This window comes from Apis cerana, linkage group LG1 (assembly GCF_029169275.1).
Source record: "Apis cerana isolate GH-2021 linkage group LG1, AcerK_1.0, whole genome shotgun sequence".
In the NCBI taxonomy this organism is placed as follows: domain Eukaryota; kingdom Metazoa; phylum Arthropoda; class Insecta; order Hymenoptera; family Apidae; genus Apis; species Apis cerana.
The window spans coordinates 3,330,519-3,347,155 of record NC_083852.1 but is presented as its reverse complement, the minus strand read 5'-3'; the positions used below and the strand labels follow the sequence as shown (position 1 = coordinate 3,347,155).

General features: G+C 37.6%; 1 protein-coding gene and 1 long non-coding RNA gene across 30 annotated transcripts in view; one reads left to right on the top strand and one right to left on the bottom strand.

Moving 5' to 3' along the window:
* LOC133667393 (uncharacterized) overlaps positions 1 to 16,576 on the bottom strand; it is a 70,192-nt gene extending 53,616 nt beyond the window's left edge. The window contains exons 1-2 of the long non-coding RNA XR_009832857.1: positions 16,417 to 16,576; positions 14,287 to 16,244 (exon numbers count right to left, since the gene is read on the bottom strand). This is a non-coding gene — a long non-coding RNA (uncharacterized LOC133667393). The remainder of the gene's footprint in view (positions 1 to 14,286; positions 16,245 to 16,416) is intronic.
* LOC107994778 (CUGBP Elav-like family member 2) overlaps positions 1 to 16,637 on the top strand; it is a 383,891-nt gene that overhangs the window by 69,757 nt on the left and 297,497 nt on the right. Inside the window, exon 1 of one of the 29 annotated variants that reach the window (XM_062085675.1) lies at positions 638 to 654. The exons of 27 other annotated variants lie outside the window; for them this stretch is intronic. The gene's annotated coding sequence lies outside the window, so the exon portion shown is untranslated. Of the gene's footprint in view, positions 1 to 637; positions 655 to 15,993; positions 16,132 to 16,637 lie in introns of those variants that run through there. One more of the 29 variants, XM_062085660.1, reaches the window with a different exon arrangement.

Here is a 16,637-nt window from a genome sequence, read left to right as displayed (position 1 = left end):
GATTGCTTATCCCGGATTAATAAGTGACTTCGGATACCGGGATGCCTCCCTAATTGCCGATCCCCGATAGCTAACGGATGAATAGATCGATTTCAGCTGTGCGTTCTATTGGTTCGCGGAATGGGGACTGTGTGCTGGAAGAATTAGGGGGGAGAAGGTTAATAACGATGCGAAGGAAGGAATACGCGGTATTTCCTTTAATGGGAGATAATCGATATCGATGCGTTTTCAAGTACCGAATTAAATACCGAATTCCACGGAATTGATTTTTAATTTTCAAAGACTATTCTTAAGCATTAAGGATTAAGGATTTTACGATTGATACGATGATGTATTTCAATGATTAAGTTTTATAAATATTGAAAATCTCTCTGGAAGAAAGACGGTGTAAAATGCGATTATTTGAAAGGTAAGCAAACTCTCGGAATGAGTGTTCTGTAGCAATCGTATGCGCGCGCAACCGCGACCAACTTCAAGCAGTTGTCACTTCGAAGATGTACCGGTGATCGCGTTTCGACGTTTTCGTGATTTTCGTAGGAAAAATTCTTAGTGTTTTCCTAAAATGTTTTGTGAAGTGTTGCTATTTACCGTTTTGTTTAGTATTTGTGCGCCTAAACAGATGTTGATTCAACAAGAACAACGCGGAATATTAAGGTATGATCGATATTCTTATGCAGTTTTTTTCACGTCTTTCCTGCGTCTTTCGCAACGTGTCCGTAAAGGTTAGATTTTTAACTTTCGCGATGTATTTATTAGCAACGTTATTAATCCGTTGTTTCTTGTTCGATTCGATTGATTAATTTATCTTATCATTGGCGCAATCGTAAGCGATGAGAAAAAGAATCATATTTTCATGTTGTTGATAAAACCGAATACATATTCCATTCGATAGAATGAAAAAGAAGAAAGAAAAAAAGAGCGAGATTCGTTTCACGTTGCGCACAACCGGACACTGATTGAATTTCGCGTTTGTCAAAGTGCACAATGTATGAGGGTTTTTTTTTTTTTTTTCACTTGAAAAACTTTAAACGTTCTAGAATTCAAATCGTTTTCAGAAATCCGTGGTTCAATCAACAAAACGTTTATAAACGTCGAAGCCGTAAAACTTTACGGATCACGAACTTTTCGCGGCGTTGATCTCTTTCATTGCATCGCGTCCAATATGTGCACTTTCAATTTCTGAAAATTCTCTTACTCCGTTATTATTATTTTTCGAATCGTTCGAATAGATTCGATCATTATCGAATCGGAAAAATAAAATATAGATGGTATAATTTTATTCTTTCAAATTAAAAGAAAACTTTCCACTTTTTATATATATTTTTAAAAACAAATTAATATTTCTGAATCACGTATCAAATTACCATCGAAAAAAAAAAAGTCTCATCTTGACAAGAGTCTTTCTCTCTACAAATCCATTAATTATCGGGAAAATTCCAATTTCAAGTAATTCCATTACATGTTAAAACCTGTTACGACGGTTACAAGTAGAAATTCGCGCCGCTGCCAATTCCAATTTCGGATAATATAAATCTCCACTCGCTTTTTATTCGCATTTATTTTTCTTTTTTTTTCTTTTTCCGAAAATAGTCGAAAGTGAACGTATCACCGTGACACTCGCGCCGAGTTAGGCGAGAGAGCGACATCCATTATTTCCGATCTCCATTCTCAGCCCTCCCCCGCGGTAAGAGTGCTCGAACGCGAATTCATTGTTATCACTTGTCGTTTCCGTAATCACTTTGCGCCCATCTCTCGTCCATCGAGCCGAACACTGTCTGTCCGCGCGACTGAAACGCGTCGAATAATTTCACCGAGTGACGGCCAGTCACGGTTGACGCGGGTCTACCGGCGTTTTCACTGGCAAGTTGTTTCAATGGCGACCGGTTGTTCATCGCGATTTTTTTCCCACCATCTTTCTATCAACTCGACGAGTCATGGAGGGAACGATTAAGGCGCATCCTGTTTGCGTCCATCGAAATGCGATGATATCGAATGTAATATCGTGTTGTATTATTTTTCATATTATTGGCTAAGCGTGAAATTAATTGCATAAAATTAAATTCTTTCTTCTCGCACTATCATCTGAACCTTGTGTCAATTTTCACTTAGCGTAAAAAAAAATTTACTTTCTTTTTCAAATTGTACTGGATCATTTCTCGTGTTCAGAATTTTATTATCGGAAAATAAATCTTGATTGTGTTAATGTTAAAAAAATTAAGATGATTTAAAATAATTCTTAAAAGTTCATCCGGATAGGGATGGAATTGGGTTATTCGAATCAATGTTGTACGCATTCCGAATTTTTCTTCCTTTGAGCTAATCGAGCTTTAAAGCACTCGAAAAGTGGAAAATGTACAATCCCCCTTAACATTAATTCACCTTCCATCGAAACGAGATACACGAATGATCGCGATACACGTGATAGAAAAATGGATGAAAAATTGAATTGGTTTAAATTGTTGCTTTTATCAGGGCGGTTGGTTGTTCATTGTTCGCGTGTTGGAACGTATTGCTCTCGTCGCGTTTAAGCTTTTCGAGGGGCGCGAGAGGGGTTTTCGATGAAAAGGGGTAAAATTTAGTTGGAATTAAAAGGGCGAATGGTATGTTTTATGCGAACGAATAAATACGCGTTTCGAAATCGTGTATCCCGTGTTTATTATTGATCGAAAATTCCGACGTATATTTTGGCAAAGTGGCCGGCCACCTTCCAATAGTTTTTCCTCGTTTGGCACGTATGAAGTTTCGTTAGCCGGGGCTACGATTTACGAGCGCTGTTGTAAAGAGAATTTGTATTCACGGTCAGTTTCGCGTACGCGTTATAAATTATTTCCAGTAATTATGTTGTTCCAAGTCGCGGCAATCGCGAGGCAATAATCCGCACAGTCGGAATTCTTGACAGCTGTTCTTCTCGCTAATGGTCAGCTGTGAATCATGTAGGAGGTGTGTCCGTTTTTATCTCGATAGGTTTAAAAATTGCAGGGTATATTTTCAAAAATTTACACGACTCGTTTCAAAAATATGAGAAAAGAAGAAAGAATAGTTTGATATTATCTGGAATGAAGAAGGGAAGAATGATGTACTAAAAAGATGCAAATTGAAGTTTGTAATCTTGTATATGCTGTTCGATGGAAACGTAAAGGAATTTTTAACCGAATACGACTAATATATTCATCAAACGTGCACGATTGAGCAAATCTCTGAATGAATGCCAGCACGAAACTAGTCATTGCCAAAATATTTGTTATTTTTCCAAGTTTCTTCATCCGCCCGCCAAAAACTGTCATCACGTTGCAATCGTGAATTACTTAGTTCTTCGAGTTTAAGCTATAACTCAAATTTTGAACGAGTTTCTCGACTTGGGAATGATACAAAGTAAACTTCAAATTCTCGTTTCGATCGTAAATTCATTACGTTCTCTGGCGAATAATATCTTGAAGCGATTCTCTGCGTTTCTAATAAATTTTCAAGAAAATTTCCAAAATTCGTTAAATTCTCACCCCGCGCACGAGTTTCAATCCCCAATGGAAATGATCAGTCGTCGAGGGATCTGTTTTTTAAATCTCTGAAATTCAGATTTCCAATTTTCCAAATTTCCAAAATTCACTAAATTCCTACGCGGGTACAACAAATTTCAGTCCCTAATGGAAATGATTCGCGCATTCCTAATAAACTTTTAACAATAAGAAGTATAAAAATTTTCAAATCTTTAAAATTCAGATTTCCAATTTTCCAAATTTCCAAAATTTTGGAAATTCCTACCACAAGTTACAATTTTAATTCCTAGTGGAAATGATCAGTCGTCGAGGGATCTGTTTTAAATCTCTAAAATTCAGATTTCCAATTTTCCAAATTTTAAAAATTCCTACCACAAGTTTTAATTTTAATCCGTAGTGGAAATGATCATTCGAAAGATCTGTTAAAATGATTCGACGATCAGGAAATCTGCATTTCTAATATAAACTTTTAGTAACAAGAAATTTGAAAATTTTCAAATCTCTGAAATTCAGATTGCCATTTTTCCAAATTTTCAAAATTCTAAATTTTAATACCACAAGTTTCAATTTTAATCTCTAATGGAAATCAGTCGTCGAGGATCTGTTAAAATAATTCGACGATCAGAAAATTTGCATTTCTAATAAACTTTTAGTAACAAGAAATTTGAAAATTTTGAAATCTCTGAAACTCAGATTGCCAATTTTCCAAATTTCCAAATTTCTAAAATTTTGGAAATTCTTACTACAAGTTACAATTTTAATCCCTAGTAAAAATGATCAGTCGTCGAGGGATCTGTTTTAAATTTCTAAAATTTAAATTTCCAATTTTCCAAATTTTGAAAATTCCTATCACAATTTTAATCCCTAGAATCGTCGAAGGATTTGTTAAACTGATTCAGGAAATCTGCATTTCTAATAAACTTTTAACGACAAGAAATTTAAAAATTTTCAAATCTCTGAAATTCAGATTGCCAAATTTCCAAAATTTTTGAAATTCCTACTACAAGTTACAATTTTAATCCCTAGTAAAAATGGTCAGTTGTCGAGGGATCTGTTTTAAATTTCTAAAATTTAAATTTCCAATTTTCCAAATTTTGAAAATTCCTATCACAAGTTTCAATTTTAATCCCTAGAATCGTCGAAGGATTTGTTAAACTGATTCAGGAAATCTGCATTTCTAATAAACTTTTAATAACAAGAAATTTAAAAATTTTCAAATCTCTGAAATTCAGATTGCCAAATTTCCAAAATTTTGGAAATTCCTACTACAAGTTACAATTTTAATCCCTAGTAAAAATGATCAGTCGTCGAGGGATCTGTTTTAAATTTCTAAAATTTAAATTTCCAATTTTCCAAATTTTGAAAATTCCTATCACAATTTTAATCCCTAGAATCGTCGAAGGATTTGTTAAACTGATTCAGGAAATCTGCATTTCTAATAAACTTTTAATAACAAGAAATTTAAAAATTTTCAAATCTCTGAAATTCAGATTGCCAAATTTCCAAAATTTTTGAAATTCCTACTACAAGTTACAATTTTAATCCCTAGAATCGTCGAAGGATTTGTTAAACTGATTCAGGAAATCTGCATTTCTAATAAACTTTTAATAACAAGAAATTTAAAAATTTTCAAATCTCTGAAATTCAGATTGCCAAATTTCCAAAATTTTTGAAATTTCTACTACAAGTTACAATTTTAATCCCTAGTAAAAATGGTCAGTTGTCGAGGGATCTGTTTTAAATTTCTAAAATTTAAATTTCCAATTTTCCAAATTTTGAAAATTCCTATCACAAGTTTCAATTTTAATCCCTAGAATCGTCGAAGGATTTTTTAAACTGATTCAGGAAATCTGCATTTCTAATAAACTTTTAACGACAAGAAATTTAAAAATTTTCAAATCTCTGAAATTCAGATTGCCAAATTTCCAAAATTTTGGAAATTCCTACTACAAGTTACAATTTTAATCCCTAGTAAAAATGATCAGTCGTCGAGGGATCTGTTTTAAATCTCTAAAATTCAGATTTCCAATTCTCCAAATTTCCAAAATTCTAATTTTTTTAAATTCTACAACGCCTAACGAAATTTCACTTTGAATCCTTAATGAAAATCACCATTACCCGCTCGGATCGATGATTAAAATGACTGGACGGTCACGAAGACCGAAGTGGATTTCGTTAAATTTTCGATCCCTCGACTTGGTCCCCCGCACGTTCCCTTTCCGGGGAGGTGGGTTCACGCACGAGCGAGGAGGGGCGCGGATTTACGAGCCACTAGACGGCCAACGTTCAGACACGCGTTTACCAGTGACCGAATCGCTCCTATCTGCGTGTACGCGTCGCGGCGCCGACACAATGGGGAGATTACAGGTCCACCCTGTCCGCTACATCAAGCACGAAGATGGTGGAGGATCCGTGCGGATACGTGGAAAAATCACCACCACGTGGATTTCCACTCTTCCTGCAATCCTCCCTCTCCTTTTTTCCTTTTCTCTTTCTCTCTCCGTGGCCGCAATGGTGGCAGCCACCTTCCCGGACCCAATTTTATCTCTCCAATTCAGCTCGATCGCGCTTTGCTTTCGGAATTCGAGGCTAATCTCTAGTTTCACCTGACGGCGATGCGCCGTCTCGATATCGAACGAAGCGTGACACAGTGAGATTCGTTCGATAGGACGCGCCAACTTTCCTCCCTCCCCAGATTCGCAAAAGAAATATTTGAAAAAATTTTCTTAACTGTTTTATGTGCACGTAAATATCGATCAGCAATTTCTTGGCCAACTACTAATGCCAGGCTCATTAATTAATATTTACACATTCTCTATCCCTCCTCCCTCTCTTCGTACACGACAAGCTTGCGATGCGCGACCACAGTCGGGAACGGGTCGAGTATTTAGGATGTGAGATGCATTTGGGGTGTGAGAAACGATACGTCTGAAAGTATGCGAGCTTCGAGATGTATCTGCACGCGTATCGAAGGAGAAGGAAGCGATCACGTACTCTCCTTCCCTTCCTCGAAGGGGATGCTGAGACTACCATCCTGTCGCGTGCACCCACTGTCTTGTTATTGGATTTGTTCGAAAACTTTTCAAATTCGACCAGCGAATGCCTCTAACGCGCCGTGTGTATATGTGCGTGTGTGTACAATTTTTGATGCAGAGAGGAGGGGTAGAACGTGCTCTGGGATGTTTTGTCGCGTTTGTTCGATCGAAATTTTTCTTGGGAATTTTTATTGGGAAGAGGTTAATTTTTGTACTTTCTCCGTGTGCGACAAGGAAAATGAAAATGCCGACCGAATAACCGAATTTTTCCCCTCCCTTTCCCCCTCCCTAGCGCACGAAATGAACACGCGTTTTATTTCCCGTTCGAGCGATGTTTGAGCAACAACAAACGTTTATGAATAGATGCGCAGGGTGGAGGGGAGGCATGGATGGATAACGCTGCTCGTGTAAGCGGGCCCGATGTTTCCCCTTGTCAGCGATAAAATCGACAGTGTATGCAACTGTTGCAGAGCTTGCTTACGTGTTGGTGCGCCGCTTTTTGTGTAAACACCAACCTGTGATCGTGATCAATGAACCTCTCTCTCTCTCCTCCTTCCTCGATAATCACTTCGATCTTTAGCGCGAAATATATTATTTCCTTCCTCCATCGTGCTTGGAGTGTAAGAATAGATTTGGACGCGATGAAGAAAGAAACGTTTGTACCCGTTGATTTCTTAATTGCTTTCTAAAGCTAAGCCGAAACTTCAGCTCGGGTCGGGGCTGGTTTCCTCGGCTCGCTTTTCAATGGGGTTGAAAAAATGAAAAAGAGGGGAAAAATCAACGAGCTCCACCTCATTATCGGGATAAGTGACTTTTGTCGTGTCACCGAGCACTTGGTTCGTTCGATATTAAGCGTTAAAGGGGTTGGCCGGGTTAAAATTGCCAGTTTAAAGAGCGTTAAGGAAGAACAGGAAAAGTTGTTTGTTAGCGATTTAAATGGCCGTGATTAATGACCGCCTCGTTCGTTCTTTTGAATCTGGTAATCTGATTTTAATGGACGAGGGTGGGGAAAAATTCGTTGGTAAAAAAAAAAAAAGAGAAAAAAAGAAACAACAACGGCCTTTGCCGAGTTATTATGAACAGTGATCGAGAAATAAGGTAATCGGAGTTAATTAATTCTCTCTCAATTTTCTAGCGATTTAATTTAAAATCATTTTTTTTTCAAGCCGGATAAGCCTGCATTCTCGGAGAACTGTTTGTTATCTTCGAATTTGAAACGTGTTGAAATGTGTTGTTTTAAAAAGTGAGAAAAAAAAAATAATAAAAATAAAAGAAAGTAAAAAATTGAGTAAAATAAAGCAACGAAAAAGGAATTAAAGTTAATCTGGGTTAATTACTGGTTTATTTTAATTATATTTCTCGTCTCGTCGCGATGAGAAAGTATTTTAGAGGCGGGGATTCTTCCTGTTTATGATATTAATTTATTATTTTTGTCCGTTTCTCTATTTTCGAAGAAAGTATTTTAATTAAGAAAAATAAAGAGGGATTGTTTCGAGTTGTTTCTATAATGTTATTTTTAAACTTCTTTAACAGAAATTGTTTTACTGTCCTCGATTCTTTTTGGCCGGGAGAACTGAAATTAAATTCTTCTGCGCACAGATTTCTTTATCGCGAAAGCTGGTTTTTTTTAATTACGACTACGGCTTTTTAAGACATTTTTTTTCTTTTTTTTTTTTAATTAACTATTTCCACGAGATGCAAAATCTTAAATTTTCTTCCCTCCGTCCTTGTTCCTTTAAAATTCGTTCCCAACAATTTCCAACCCGTCGATAATTCTACTTTATTCCCACTTATGATGAAATTTTATCGTACATTTTCTCCTTTCCTTTCCTCTCCTCTCCTTTTTTTTTCTTAAAAATATATATATATATATATTCAAACGCATTTCACGTTACGATAAACTTTCTCAACGTTGATATAAATATTGGATGGAAATATTCCCTGGAAATTTCTCCAATTCTTCCACTCTCAAAGCTACAAATCTAAAACTTTAGATTCGTTCACCACATACGTTTCACCACCAACCGCTAAACTTTCTAAAATCTCTCGTGATATAATTTTACCATAAGAAAAGTTAGGAGGACGTTAAAGTTAAGAATAGACGTATATATAAAATGGCCGTAACTTTCGACCAAGATTCGAATCGATCTTCTAATTATCCCTCTTATTATATCAGTCACCTATCTAAACTGGTCTCAAACGTTCCAACTTCCAACCTATATTTTAAGAGAATATCCCCGCTTTAATTCTAAGCCTCGAATTCGAGAGCGAAAGCGAATAATTTTCAATTCGAGGATCAAAATCCAAAGATAATTTCCCTTTCGTCCCTTCGCAACGATCAAAAAATCTACGTGAAAATCAAAGCAAAAAGAAATCCGCCGGTTAATCGCGGATCGCGTTAGAGAAGCGTGCTCGCGCTTTTTAATCTCGTCGGCTATTTTTATTCTATTTCTTTCTTTCTTCCTTTCTTTTTTCTTTTCTATCTTTCTCCCCCCGTCCCCGGCCGGATAATGGAAAAGTCGGATTGCGAGGAGCAAACAACACAAGAGGGGGGGGGAGGAAGGAAGGAAGGAAGGTTCAGGATAGGGAACAGGATAAAAACGAAGCTACAATTGAGCAATCTCATGATTGGAGACCTTCCGTGAGAGAGGCTGCATAAGGTCTGCTCGCTGTCCTGTTAGATAAATCCGTCCAATCCTCCAAGGAACGCCGCTCGCTGTTTATTCGCCGCTTTTTCCTTGATTTCACCGAGAAGAGGGGGAAGAGACGCACACACACACACACACGATTTCACTGCCCCCTCTTGCAAACTTTGACGCATCGATACTCGACCGATCACCTCGGCGATTAATATCGTCGTTATCGACCGAGAAGAAGTTTTTTGAAAAAAGGAGGCTCGATATGATGAATACCGATGGTAGAGGAATTGGGTTGATATTTTTAGAAATATCAGAAATTTACAATTTAGGCGGTTGATAATTTGATTAATAAAATTGACGAGGAATGTAAGTAAATGTTTTAGTTTATGGGTTTATTGTCGCGTGGAATCCAAATGACACGGATGTGAAACAAACTTCTATCGTCCTGAATATTCATTATTTCATTAATGTAGAAGTATTACAACGAGCTCCTTCTCCACCTAAAACTGCATAATTAATTAATACGTTTATTACGCATTTACAATTTGATCCAATTGATATTCCCGTTGAATTTGACCTTTAAATAAAGATTTAATTAGTCAAATACGAATGTAACAATGTTTCTATAATATTATTTATCAGTGTAATAGGTGCAAATTAATAATTTAAATTATAAACGAATCCCGTTCTGTCGAATCTCGTTCTCAATCCTCTTAGAAATTCAAATATTATCTCAATATTATCTCGTTGAATTCGCGAGATATTACTGAAATTACTGCGACCAATAAAAAAAAAATACCATATTATTATAATTTCAGAGAGCAGAAACGAAACGAACTTTATTTCCACAAAAAGAATTCAATCCAGAATCATAGTTAAATATACGCATAATAGCGAAGGTGTCAGGTCGAAAGTTTTAACTGGAAAATTTTGCTGAAATTGATAAATTTAAAGAAGAAACAAGTAAAAATAAAATAAACTTTAAAAATGTTCGCTTTTAAGTTCCTCCATCATTTTTATATTCTTCCTTATCTTATTCTTGTTTGCTTTTTCGCATTACGTACGCGAAACTTACTATTAGCCACCTTTCGTATCTCGTAGTAACGTCAGATATTCTTATCTTATCCGAAAAGATCTCTTTTATCTTTTTCTTTCTTCTTCTTCTTCTTTCATATTTCGTAGAAACTCGTCGAGTATATATATATATATCTCGTATCGGCATATCACGTGTAATATTAATCGAGTGTACGTTGCGAATGATTAAATTAATTAGATTTAATCAATGATTTTGGGCACGCGATAACAAGTCTCGCTTGTTAATACTAATCGTCGATTATTTATTATTTCGATAGTGCTTAGTGATTGGAAATAATGGATTAATATCCGTGGATTTTGGCTCCTAATCAATATTCGATTTCAAAGTTGTTTCTCAAATTAATTCCACCAAATATAATCTGTCGAAAGGAGCTGTGTCCAATTTCTTTCTTCAATTTTTATATCTTTTAGTCCACTTGTCTAATTAATTTTCGGAAAGATTGAAAGGGACAAATCAAGCACGGATTTAATTAAAAAATATCCAAGAATATATATTCAATTAAAATGATTTCGAGGGTTGTTAACTCTGATCCAGATTGTATTGTATTCGAAAAGAAGAAATTTGAAACGGTTAAATTCGAACAAACGGGATTTCGAGTAATTTTCCACCGGCGATCATGACTCTTACGACATTGGCTCCATTCCACGGGGGACACAAGTGCCATTACTCGCGCTTCGTCCGAATAAGAAGGCGGCCAGTTATCGAGGACGATTTTCAATGGGCAAGGGGGGGACGGGTGTAATAAAGAAATACAACGAGATTTATCGCTCTCGTAAAACGTTCGAGAGATCTCTTTGTCACGTTTTATCGGGCCAAAAGGTTTCGCCACTCCCCAATTTTTCCATTGCGTTCGAATTTTCAATTCGAATATTATTCCACTTGTTGTTCCGACATACGGTGTGATCAATTCCTTCTTGGAAAGAGGGAGGAAGGAAGAAAAGGAGAGAGACGTGTCGTCCACTGTACAGCAGCTCGATATTTAAAAGTAGAACGAGGTTGTTACGACGAGAGAGAGTTGGAGAGAACGAATGGGTATTTTTGTCTTTTCTGTTTCCTTTTTTCTCTTCTTCCTTTTCGCTCCTCTTGCTTTAATTATAGTAATTTTTCTCCTCTTCTGGTTTAAAATGGAAACGGTATATTATACACGCTTTGCATCACGATGAGAAGACGAAGGAGGCGAATCTCTTTCTTCGTTCGCTTTTAGAACGATCGACTACTCGATTAATTCGAAACGATTCGTTCTTCCAAAGATGCTTAACCGCATCTCCCCTTGATTCTGGATCGAAAAATTTCCTTCTCGTCGTTTCAATGGCGATGGCGGATATATAATCGAAACAGCAATCCATCGATACATATCCCCGTGAAAATCCTGACCCGTGTTCACCAGTGTTAATCGGTAATTAATTAGCCATTGGCCATTGGATAACCTGGCTGCTCGTCGTAACGTTTTTCCATGTAAATGCCATCGTTTATATCCGAAAAATACACATACGCACACGTGCACGCACGGTTATACGCGTATCTCGAATCACCGTGGAATTAGAGGCAGAGCCGGGCTCGATCCAACCTCGTTTTTCGCCTATTTTCCGCCGCGATATCGCCGCGAATGTATCGCCAAACGTTATACCCCCACCCTTCCCCTGGCGACGATCAGACCTGTATCAAGCCGAATATGTAGTAATACATTAGCAAAGCCCGCGCAATGGAACGTGCATTTGCGTGATCGCGTGCGCGCAACGTTTATTCGGATTTGTAATCACTTACGAGATCCTCCTCCTCCAACCCTAATGAAACTCATCCCAGGAATTATTGGAACGCGATTCACGATTCTCTTCCTCTCCTTCTTTCCATCACAGAAGGATATAATAATCGTGTAAACTTCTTTATTGTTTCGTTATCGAAAACATTCGGAGAATACATCTCGATGTCTTTTGCTTACTTACTCGAGAGAAACGCACGTGTTCGTAACAATGGGGGAGGGGGAAACGCGAATTCATCGATCCGATGCGATACGTTTTCCTGATATCCACTAATTAGCCAATTGGTTCACGCAATTTTGCTATAATAACAGGCGGCGTGCTGCATATCGGGGGCGATGAATGACGTGGTGGCGGCGCCACCTGCGGCCACGTTGAGGAAGGGTCTCGTATTCAACGTTGCCGCGCCGACGTTTCGATTATAGCCACGCTGCCGTAATTAGTATTGTATCGACAAACTCGTCACCTTTCGCGGTCGCGCTCGCCGCTTGTAAATCGCGTTTTCGAAATCGCCAAAGTTTTCCAAGGATCGAAATTTTGAGTATTTGCTCGGGGAGAGAGAAGCCAGGTTTGAACGTTTTCTTTCGTACGATAACATTAATTAAGTAGAATTGTTAGTCGAAGATCTAGAATTTTGTGGTGGAGTGGATGTTAAAAATTCACCTCTGCGCGTGTTTGTAATCAAATACACACGGAGGGGAAGGAATAGCGAGTAAAGGAGAAACTTGGAGTTGAAACAAACGTTAAAGTAAACGTTGTGCTTTAACAAGGGAATTATCATTTCGAAATTCTTAATTTAAGAAAAGTGAGCGAAACGTAAAAATTCCATATCCTATAAAATTTTGCACGAAAAAGAAGAAGCATTAACCGTTAAGTGAATTTCGTTTGTAATTTCATTTTTACAAAGTTGGTATTTCGAGCAGATTTTTCGAACAATAAAAAAAAAAGAGCGATTTCACAGTTCGAAAACGAGAGTATGGAAAACGAGAGTACCGCATTTATAACGTTGTTACGCGAGCCCATTGTGAATTGTGAGTCGCGTGAGAATCATTTGCGTCCGTGGCGCAAAAAGAAAAGAAAAAAAGACAAAAAAAAAAAAAAATGTAACGATGTCGTAACGCCCTTGACGATTTGCAATGCTAATGACGTGGCTCCTGACTTTTCATTTCTGTGCAACACCTCGAGCATCCGAAATTATCATATAAAGTCGCCTCTCGTAAATAAATTCTTCATTGCGCCGCCCGTCTTTGGTCCTTTATATTTTTTTTATTTATCTCGTGTAAAAATTTTTTAATAAATCGCTGTATTAAATTACTCGATGTAAAAAACAACGTTGCCTCGCGATACAGATGAAAAGAAAAAAAGGAAGACTTCGGGGGAAGAATAATTCTCCAGGTTTCGGAATAATATTTCCACGATTCTTCTCTCTCTGTTTCTCTCGAAAAAATATTTACTGGCCAAGAATTTTAGTTAGAAGTTGGGAGAAGGCGACTTTTTTTAAAAAGATCACATCGTTATCGTTCGTTTTTTTAAATAAAATATTTATTTTTAACCCTCACGTGTTCCCAATTTATCGATTAAATTGCCAAATATCGATGAATCGATTACCATAAATTAACAGTGACAGATATATTTAAACGTGAGCAACGGATGAATTCGAATGCGAAATTGAATTATGATAAATACGGGTGGAGGCCAGCGTCTGTTACTTACTACGAATACTCGAATGTAGGTTGCCACGTTTTTTGTTCCAAATTCGCGGAGGAAAAGAATTCGGTTAAAATAGCGGAGACCTCTTCTTGCGAGGCTAAAACGTGCACGTCCGGGGGAACGAGGGGTCCGCGGATTCGTGTTTACCTAGTCTTTTATGCTAATGTTGAGCTCTAGAATACACTTAGGAATTTTATGACAGCGTTTCAAGTGCGGCCTGTGTATTCATTTATCTGGAAAACCTCCCCTCCCCCCTTTTCTTGAATTTCAATATCCAACAATGGCGGAACCGAAAGCGTAAAAACTCTACCGAAATGAAATTATTTGTAGTAGTCAACCATTTAAATGGATTAATCGCTTTTCCCTCGAGTTGCAGGGATTAAAATATTTTTCACATATTTTATAAATATATACCGATGATTACGCTACTGAGAGAACGAATAATTGCGTGTCTCAAAATTGATTCGATTGATTTCTTAAAGGTGAATTTGCGTCTCGACGTCTCTGCGCTTATGAGAGAAAAAGCGACTGAAAAGTTGTATCAAAAATACTCACGATCGATCCAAACTACGTGCGTTGTTCGGAAATACTTGTCTCGTTCTAAGCATACAGAAATGGGAGCTCGAAACTGTCTCGAAGATACTTGTTGGCGTTTATTGATCCGAGTTTAAACGTCTCTCTTGGAGCGTACGTGGTATAAGTTGTTTCGAGGCGAAGTCTTGAAAAAGTTACGTCACTACTTTGCTATCTCGCGCTGGTTAATGATTAATTGTTATATTGCCATGGAAACATATGTTCCATGCCGGATAACCAGCCATCCTCCGCTCGTAAATCATCGTGCCTGTGATTCGTTTACCCAGTTATTTTCCTCTAAAGTGTTGTGCACTCGCTGCGTAAGCCGAGTGCTCTCGCGACCTAACCTCATCGTTTATTGAATGATTTATCTCTGAGTAATTAATAACGGTAATATGTGGAGGTAGAATTTCGTGTTTACCAGTATTTTTCTTTTTTTTGTTTTGTTTTATTTTGATCCACGTGATAGATAAACTGAACTCTTTTCCTCTGGGTCTGATTTTTCGGAAAAAAATCTGGAAAAATTCTGAAAGGAGTTAAAAATCTGGTTCAAGAAGAAATAAAATGATAAATACGATGCACTTATCCACGGATGGTAAGCGATGAAGAATTAATTCGGAATTAATTCTTTTTTTTTCTACTTTCTTCTTCATTTCAAAAATTACGATCTGTAATTTTTTTTTAAATGGTTTCAAGAACTGGTGGAAGAAGTAGTAGGTTACGAGGGTGACGCGCGATGTCAAAACGGCGGAAGTGAATTTTCGAGAAGAGGAGGAGGGGATTCGACGTCTCGAGGAGTTGCGTGAAGTTGGCGACATAATGTTGAGTTAGGCCGTGTAAATAGAAGAGTACCGACCGAGAGCTAGATGAATCTCTTGACTGAACAATACCTCTTTGTCGACTTGCAAACGGCTGTTCCACGCCTGCAAACAACTACTGGTGCTTAGCTATGCAATAACGATACCTGGCTTGCCGTTTGCATTGTTATTTCTGCGAGGAAACTATACCTTCGCTCCTTCCTCTTATCGACTCGAGTTTCATATTTGACACTTATTTACCTCTCGGTCGATTCGCTTCACCACCAACACGAGTTTCTTCGACGAGCCCATTATTCTTTATTACCAATTTATTTCTTTCGATTGTGAAATCATTTCCAAGAAATCCGCTTCTTTTTAAATATCACTTTCAATTTCTTTTGATACAAATTTTTCAGAAATTTATTTTAAAATTTTTACAAAATACAATGTGGACATTGTCGATAGATTCTCTCCTATGAGATGATTCGCTCGCATCATTTTAATTCGTTTTAACGCAAGATACATTTAAATTGCCAAACTAGTTAGAAAGAAAGGAAAACTCGAATTTAAATCACGAATAATAAATAATACTCATCAAAACGATAGCAATATTAAATACACAAGAGGAAAATCACGTCAAAAGAAACTGTTCGAAAATCGAACTTAACCATTCTTCGTAATTCAATTACGAGCAAACGCAGTCGTGTCAAAAAAAGAAAAAAAAAGAGGCGTTCGTCCTCTTTATTGTCCATTGTGCCCGTCGTTGAGCATTTGCTCGCGCCATAAACGTCGAACATCTTTTATACCGTTTCATCCGCTGCAACCGTGGATTCTCCGCGCGTCTCGAGGACGTTGCTCGTTGAGCAAGTCGACGGCACAAAACGCGTTCCAACTGTTATCTAATCTCGGAGAGCCATTCCGTGGCTCTGGCTTGTCGTCTGGTGTTGCCAGTTGAAGAAGTGTTTACTCGCAAACACGCCTCACCTTCCATGTGCATCCGGTTTTCAGTCGTGGATTTCATCGCGCTCAGGTATGCGGAATTCGGTATCGCGATATGGCATTTTTCTTTCTCTTCTTTTGTTTTCTTTTTCAAATAGTTTCGTTTCGATCGGACGAGACTCGATAATGAAACGTCGAGTATTGCTACAAGGATGGAGAAAAATAGAAATCGTTGATAAAATAAGTTTAACGGAAAATTTTGGCCTTGATGCGATTCGTTGATTTAAAAAAAATAAAAAAAAAATTAAATAAAATTACTACTTTTGTATTAAACGAGTCGATTTCGAGTAAAATTACGAGCACTTGAAAATCACACCTCGATCGAAAAGAGAGAATTTTCCGGTTTTCCACCTGCGATCGAGTCGAGTCGAATCGAGTCGGGTCGAGTCGAGTCGAGTCGAGTTCTTCTCCACCTGCGGAACCATTCCTCCTTCGCATCGATTGCCCTCCAATTCCCGGCTTACAAGCTAGTAGAAGCTCGCACGGAACACCGAACGACCACTCCACCACCACCACCACCACCACCACCACCACCAC